The sequence below is a fragment of the Malurus melanocephalus genome, unplaced genomic scaffold (genome assembly GCF_030028575.1).
Source record: "Malurus melanocephalus ecotype Western Australia unplaced genomic scaffold, MMel_1.1 scaffold_34, whole genome shotgun sequence".
Taxonomy (NCBI): domain Eukaryota; kingdom Metazoa; phylum Chordata; class Aves; order Passeriformes; family Maluridae; genus Malurus; species Malurus melanocephalus.
This window is the reverse complement of record NW_026623266.1, coordinates 2,977,185-2,983,184: the sequence shown is the minus strand read 5'-3', so window position 1 is coordinate 2,983,184 and position 6,000 is coordinate 2,977,185. Positions and strand designations below refer to the sequence as shown.

At 38.9% G+C, this 6,000-nt stretch overlaps 1 protein-coding gene across 3 annotated transcripts in view; it reads right to left on the bottom strand.

Moving 5' to 3' along the window:
* Window positions 1–6,000, bottom strand: part of TENM4 (teneurin transmembrane protein 4) — a 585,345-nt gene that overhangs the window by 389,012 nt on the left and 190,333 nt on the right. For all 3 annotated transcript variants that reach the window (XM_057364068.1, XM_057364069.1, XM_057364070.1), the window contains exon 3: window positions 3,790–3,885. The gene's annotated coding sequence lies outside the window, so the exon portion shown is untranslated. The remainder of the gene's footprint in view (window positions 1–3,789; window positions 3,886–6,000) is intronic.

Below are 6,000 nucleotides of genomic sequence, written 5' to 3'. Positions count from 1 at the left end.
TTATGGAAACTGATGCACTTGACAGTGAAAATAAATAAGTAAAAGAATACATAACAAACGAAATAAATAATGAATCTAATATCTCCAAGACATGGCTATTCTATCATACCTCTGGTATGATAGAATTGAGCCAAACTTCAAGGGTTATTCAAGAAAAATGATGATCTGGCATGTCAGAGAATAAGAAGTAAGTATCAATTAATGCTTAATTAACACTCCATGACATTGATTTGAATAAATAGAGCCTTTTAGAAGGTTCTCTCTCTATATTGTGGGTTGAAACAAGATGCCTTGTGGGAAGAATGAGAGGCTCCCTAAAATTATGTAACATCTCCATAGTTATAGCACCTGGAGGCTTTGAGTGTATCATGAGCCCAACGTGTTAGATGCTGTATAAATACAGTGTTGCTAAAGATTCTTATCTTGGATTTGTAGGGTAAACAAGAAGATATGCCATGAAGTTCCAGTGACAGGTTGATCAAGGCTAAGGAGGCAGGGGACTTAAGGAAATTTGAAAAGACATACATATTATCTAGAAGTTTCTAACTTGTTGGGAAAAGGGGATTTCTACAAAAACTTATTCCCAAAACTTTATTCATATAAAGTGCTTGAAAAAGTCCCCCAATGCATAAGAGTTGCCTCATGGTGTTTAACAGGAAAATGGAAAGGAAAAGAGCGCACAGGTTGCAGCACAATGGCATTACAGCCAACAACAACAGCCAGTGTTTTCAAGCTGGGGACCAAATGCCAGATACCTAATGCCATCTTTCCTCACCTGAGTAAGAGCAGTCTGATCAGCAATGAACCAATGTTTCCACTGAGAGCTGCAAATGCACAGTAGCTCCAAAAAATCATCCTGTTTCCAAATCAATGTTGGCTGCTCCTGAGAAATATTCTGCATACCTTGAGGCATGTTGTTACTTTTAATGAGACAGTAAAATAACAGACCCTATTATTTGTACTGTTCGTGGTCGCTTTCTGTGTGTATTGAAGAGGGTCACAAAGGTGTTTAGAGGACTGGAGCAATTCTCCTGTGGAGACAGGCTGATGGAGTTGAGGTTATTCAGCCTGGAGAAGAGAAGGCTACAGGGAGACCTTAGAGCCCCTTCCAGTACCTGCAGGGGCTAMAATAGAGCTGGAGAAGGCCATTTTGGCAATGGCCTGGAGGGACAGGACAGGGGGAATGGCTTCAGAGTGACAGAGATCAGGTTTGAATTGGATATTAGGAAAAAATTATTTCCTATGAAGGTAGTGGGGCACTGCCACAGGTTGCCCAGAGAAGCAGTGGCTCCTCCGTCCCTGGAAGCATTSAAGGCCAGGTTGGATGGAGCACGGAGCTATGTGGTCTAGTGAAAAGTGTCCCTGCCCATGGCAGACATATTGGAACTAGATGATCTTTGAGGCCCTTTCCAGCCCCAAACATTCTATAATTCTAAGACTTCGCAGATAATATCGAACCAGCCAGCATGGCATATCTGGGAAGCAGCTCTGGACCAACCCCTTGAGGGGGAAATGTGATTGCCTCACAGCTGGCATGAATGGCTTCACTGCCCAGTTGGACACAACTGGGGGAAAATTCTGCARTTCCACAGAAAAGAACTGATTTGGACTCTGTTATTGATTCTGACTTATTGTCACTATTCAGATCTCATGGTAGCAAGAAGTTTATCAAATGCATCATGTTCGTGAAAAACTGATGGCATTTTGCAATGAGTAGCATTTTGTAATGAAGAGTGTTCAGGTTACATTGACAAGTAAGAATTCAGTTTCAGTAAAAGGCTGTTTAGACAGGATCTCTGAAATTCCTATCTCTTAGTAAAGAGATCTTGTCATGTGCAGTGACTCTCAGCAATTTGAGAAGTTTTGTTTTTGAGATTTCCACTTATTTTCCTTGCTCCATCCAGTTTTTTGTCACCTCATTATACTGTTGCCACTTACTATGAAACCTTGACTTTGAAAACACTTCTCTTTTTTTGTTTTCTTTTTCTTTCTCTCTTCTTCTTTTTCTTTCTCTTTCTCTGTTTTTTGTTGGTTTTTTTTTTTTTTTTTTTTTTTTTTTTTTTTTTTTTTTTTTTTTTTTTTTTTGTCAGTAGCCTTTATCTTGCAGTGAGATCTTTCTCAGGAGTTAACTTTTTGAACTCCTGCTACAGACACAACATTTCAGCTCACACCAACCCTAATACCTCCCTGTTCATGGCAGGAGGGTTGGAATTAAATAATATTTATCGTCCCTTCCAACCCAAACATTCCTATGATTCTAAGATTATGGAAGAAAAGCAATTTAATTCCTTATAGGAATAAGTGGCTTCTCCCCAAGGAGAAAAGAACGAAGTCCAGGACATAACTTGTAGGCAGAATTATCATGCTTTGGGAACTATCAGTATTTGTGTAGTGCTGGTGATTAAAGCACTGGTGTTCACTAATCACTTTCATTCTATCTTGCAAGTACACATAACTCTGCATCAATTTCATTTAAATATCACTTTATGTTCATGGCTTTGACTTTTAGACTCCTCCTACTGTAATTGTAGTTTTAACATTAAAAGACTTTTCTTCCTCTCCATTCATCACTCATGTCAAGACTTTCCAGGCTGGGTGAGCATTTCCTGCTTCTTTACAGTGCAGGAGCTGTAAGTGCCCCAGCCCTTCCTTCCAGGTGAAAAGCTCTTAAAGAACATCCCTCGGCAACCTTCTCTAAGAAAGCATTTTTTTATTAGAAAGGTGACTAGAMAATCTCCAGTGGTCCCTGCCAGCCTCAAATATTCCATGATTCTTTGATTCATGCTTCTACTTCTCTACCATTACCTTGCAATTTTCTGTGCACTAAACAGTTCCAGCTTTGCTTTCCTTCCTTTTGAGATGTCCCAGCAATGTCTCCAAGCAATCTTCCCTGTTGATCATTGTGGACAATGCCACTCATCCTGTCACATGCCAGTAACCTTGACATGATTTTCAACTCATACTCCTCTCCCACATGCCACTTCCCAGTCACATTGAAGCTACACACATACATTCCAAGTATGTTCTATTATCATACTTCAGATAAAGCCTTTCCTTGCTCTCTACCCATCTAGTTAAATCTCATATCTCAGACCTCATCACTGAACATATTAATTACTGCARAATCCCTTTCTCTCACAGCACAGATATAAATTTGCCCTGATGATATTTCCTGGATACAAAGGCTATTTTTCCAGATATAACATTGATTTCCCTTCCCCATTTGTATCAAAATTAGGCTGTCTGCATCCAATCAACCCATGCAGTCATTTTTTCCATAGTCCATGCACTGGATTTTCAAATGAGKGGTTTTGTATTTTCTTCCACGTTGCTCTTTATAAACATATATAAAATTACCTTGTTAGTGCCTTCCTTTCTCTGTAGCAATATCTAAAAATATCTGACAAGGACTGGGCTGCAGGTGTGCTATTAGCATTTCCTGTCATACTGACCAGCAATTTCTTATTACATTCATGTGTCTCCTCTCTCTGTCACTATCCACAGCTTCTTGATTTGTAAGGTGAAAGTCATTTCATGCAGAGAATGTCTGTGCTTCTGAGTGCCTGGCACAGCAAGAATGAATCCATAACTGAGACTGTGATTCAAATTATCCTTGTCAGCTAATAAAAACAGACACGGGTCAATAATAGACATATTCTAGAGAAATCAGAGAAATTTCTAATGACTCCAGTTASAGAAATCTGCTCAAGAAACATTACAACTATCACAATCTCATTTTAAACAACAAAGCATAATTAAAAAATTCCAGGTACTGGAGTTAATACTCACTTTTTGTAATTTCCTTCTTAGAAATCTCTAGGAACAATCCATCAAATGCTTCTTGTAGGATACTGTTTTAATCCAGATGTGTTATTCTCAGTCTACCTGAAAAATACACAGACATAAAAAAATCACAGTTTTGTTCAGTGATTTTTAACTTATTTGCTATAAAAAAATTCAAAACAACTGCTAACTGTTAGATGGGGTACCTAAAACAATCATCTAAGCATATGTGGCTCCTGCTGTAATCTCACATCAGCATTACTAGGGTATGCTTAATCATCTCATGGAAATAAATGCATTTGTTAAATACAAACTAAGGTTTTCTGTACAGCCCTCGGAGTTGAATGGCTGTCCTTAACCAACTGAGCAAACATTCATCCCTTTGCCAAAAGAGTAATTCAACAATTCCTCTGCTGCAGGATCAAGGGTTTCCAGTTAACTCAGCAGTTGTCCCTTTCCTGTTCTGTGATTTTGCAGGCTTCAGAAAGTGAAAGCTTTTTTATTTATATGGTTATACCAAATATCTTCTTTCTTAAGTCTTCTTCCTCTGTTAGAGTGAAATGACTGAGATCTTACAGGGATGTCTCTTGCTGTTTCCACTCACATCAGTAAATTATGTCCTATCTGAGTTGTGTGTGGCATTGAAGAGCCCCATGTTAAAAGTAATCATGCATGTGTGACAAACCTGTCACACCATAAGCAGGAGGTTCAAAGACAATGTATAACAGCACCAGGGCTGCTTTTCCGCCTCTCATTAGCTAATTAGTCTCAAGCCCCCTCTCTTAGCTCCTTTCCTTGACTCAGGGAGACAATGTCCCATAGAGACTGGGAAGGTGGAGGAGAGAACACAGCAAYAGAGTGTGTGTAATTTCCCTGAGACTACCCATCAGCTCTCCCAGGCTACCCATTTTGTTTGATATKTATCTATTTTACATGCACTCTGGTGCACAGGGGCTTGCAGAATTGGAAAAAAAAAAATTAGAAGGCTGAATGATGTGGTAGCAAGTTCTTAGGGAAGTGGGATTCCGTGTCCTTGGCAACTTGTTTCTGCATATATGGACCAAAACTACACTGACCTTTTAATCTTGCCAATCACAAATTAATTTTGAATCTGAGCTGCCTACTGAAAAGGTGCAAAGGTCACCTTTAAATAGCTGCTCTGCTACATTGCCCTTTACTCCATGGTCCACATCCTTTGCCTTCCTCCCATTAATTCTGCTTCTTGAAGAACCCTCCTTGYTGCTGATTGCATCCTCATTCAGATTATTTCTCCTCCACATGCATTTTTCAAAGCTGCATCTCATTTTGTCATTTCCTGCCTAAGGTTTCTAGTCTCTCTATCTTTGCTGATTTATGCAGTGCCTCCCAATTTGGATCATTTGTGATTTTAATTAACATGTACTCTTTTCCTGTCTTTTGGCTAATGAATGAAGATATTTAAAGAAGACTGGACTCAAGACTGCTCCCTGATGTTCCCCCACTAGAAAACTCATGCGATTCAACACATTTTCATTTATTATCTCACTTTGCTAATGGCCCTGTGGATGGTTTTTAATCAACATCACAGGGTCCTTATTTAAGCCAATCTGAATTAATTTTGTGAGTCTCCTCTCTTGCTGATGCTCACTTCAAATAGACACAAAACAAAAGCAGAAGAGGCCATCACTCACCAGAATGCTTTTCTGTGAGATCTGGAAATGAGGAGGAAGTGAAAATAAATTGCTCTTTCTCTTCTCTCAGGACTCTGGCAGACTTTGGGTCCCCTGTCACCAAAACACCTATACGCCTCCTCATTTCCAATATATGTATTTTTAAACTGTTTGTCAAGGTAGGGAAATGTTTTTATTCCCACCTTGGAGAATAAGATCCTGCACAGAAAATAGAAGGAGGTGTTCTGCTCTGCTCCTTTAGTAATCATGGTTAGAAACAGAGGGTTTAAGGTTGCTTTTGCATTTACATCTGTCTTGTGGAAGTCACTGTCACATGCCAGCCTGTGTATCTCTGAGATGATCAAATGCACCATCAAAGGGATTTCATCTCTTTTTAAACAAAAAAACCCAACCAACCCCAACTCAACCAGAACAAAGCAACATAAAACCCTAAATGTCAGTACATCTAAGTTTATATTATGGTACCATATATATATATATATTTGTGTATATAATTATAATCTATATTTACATATGAATGCAATTTTGAAAGAATGGGCCCAAATAA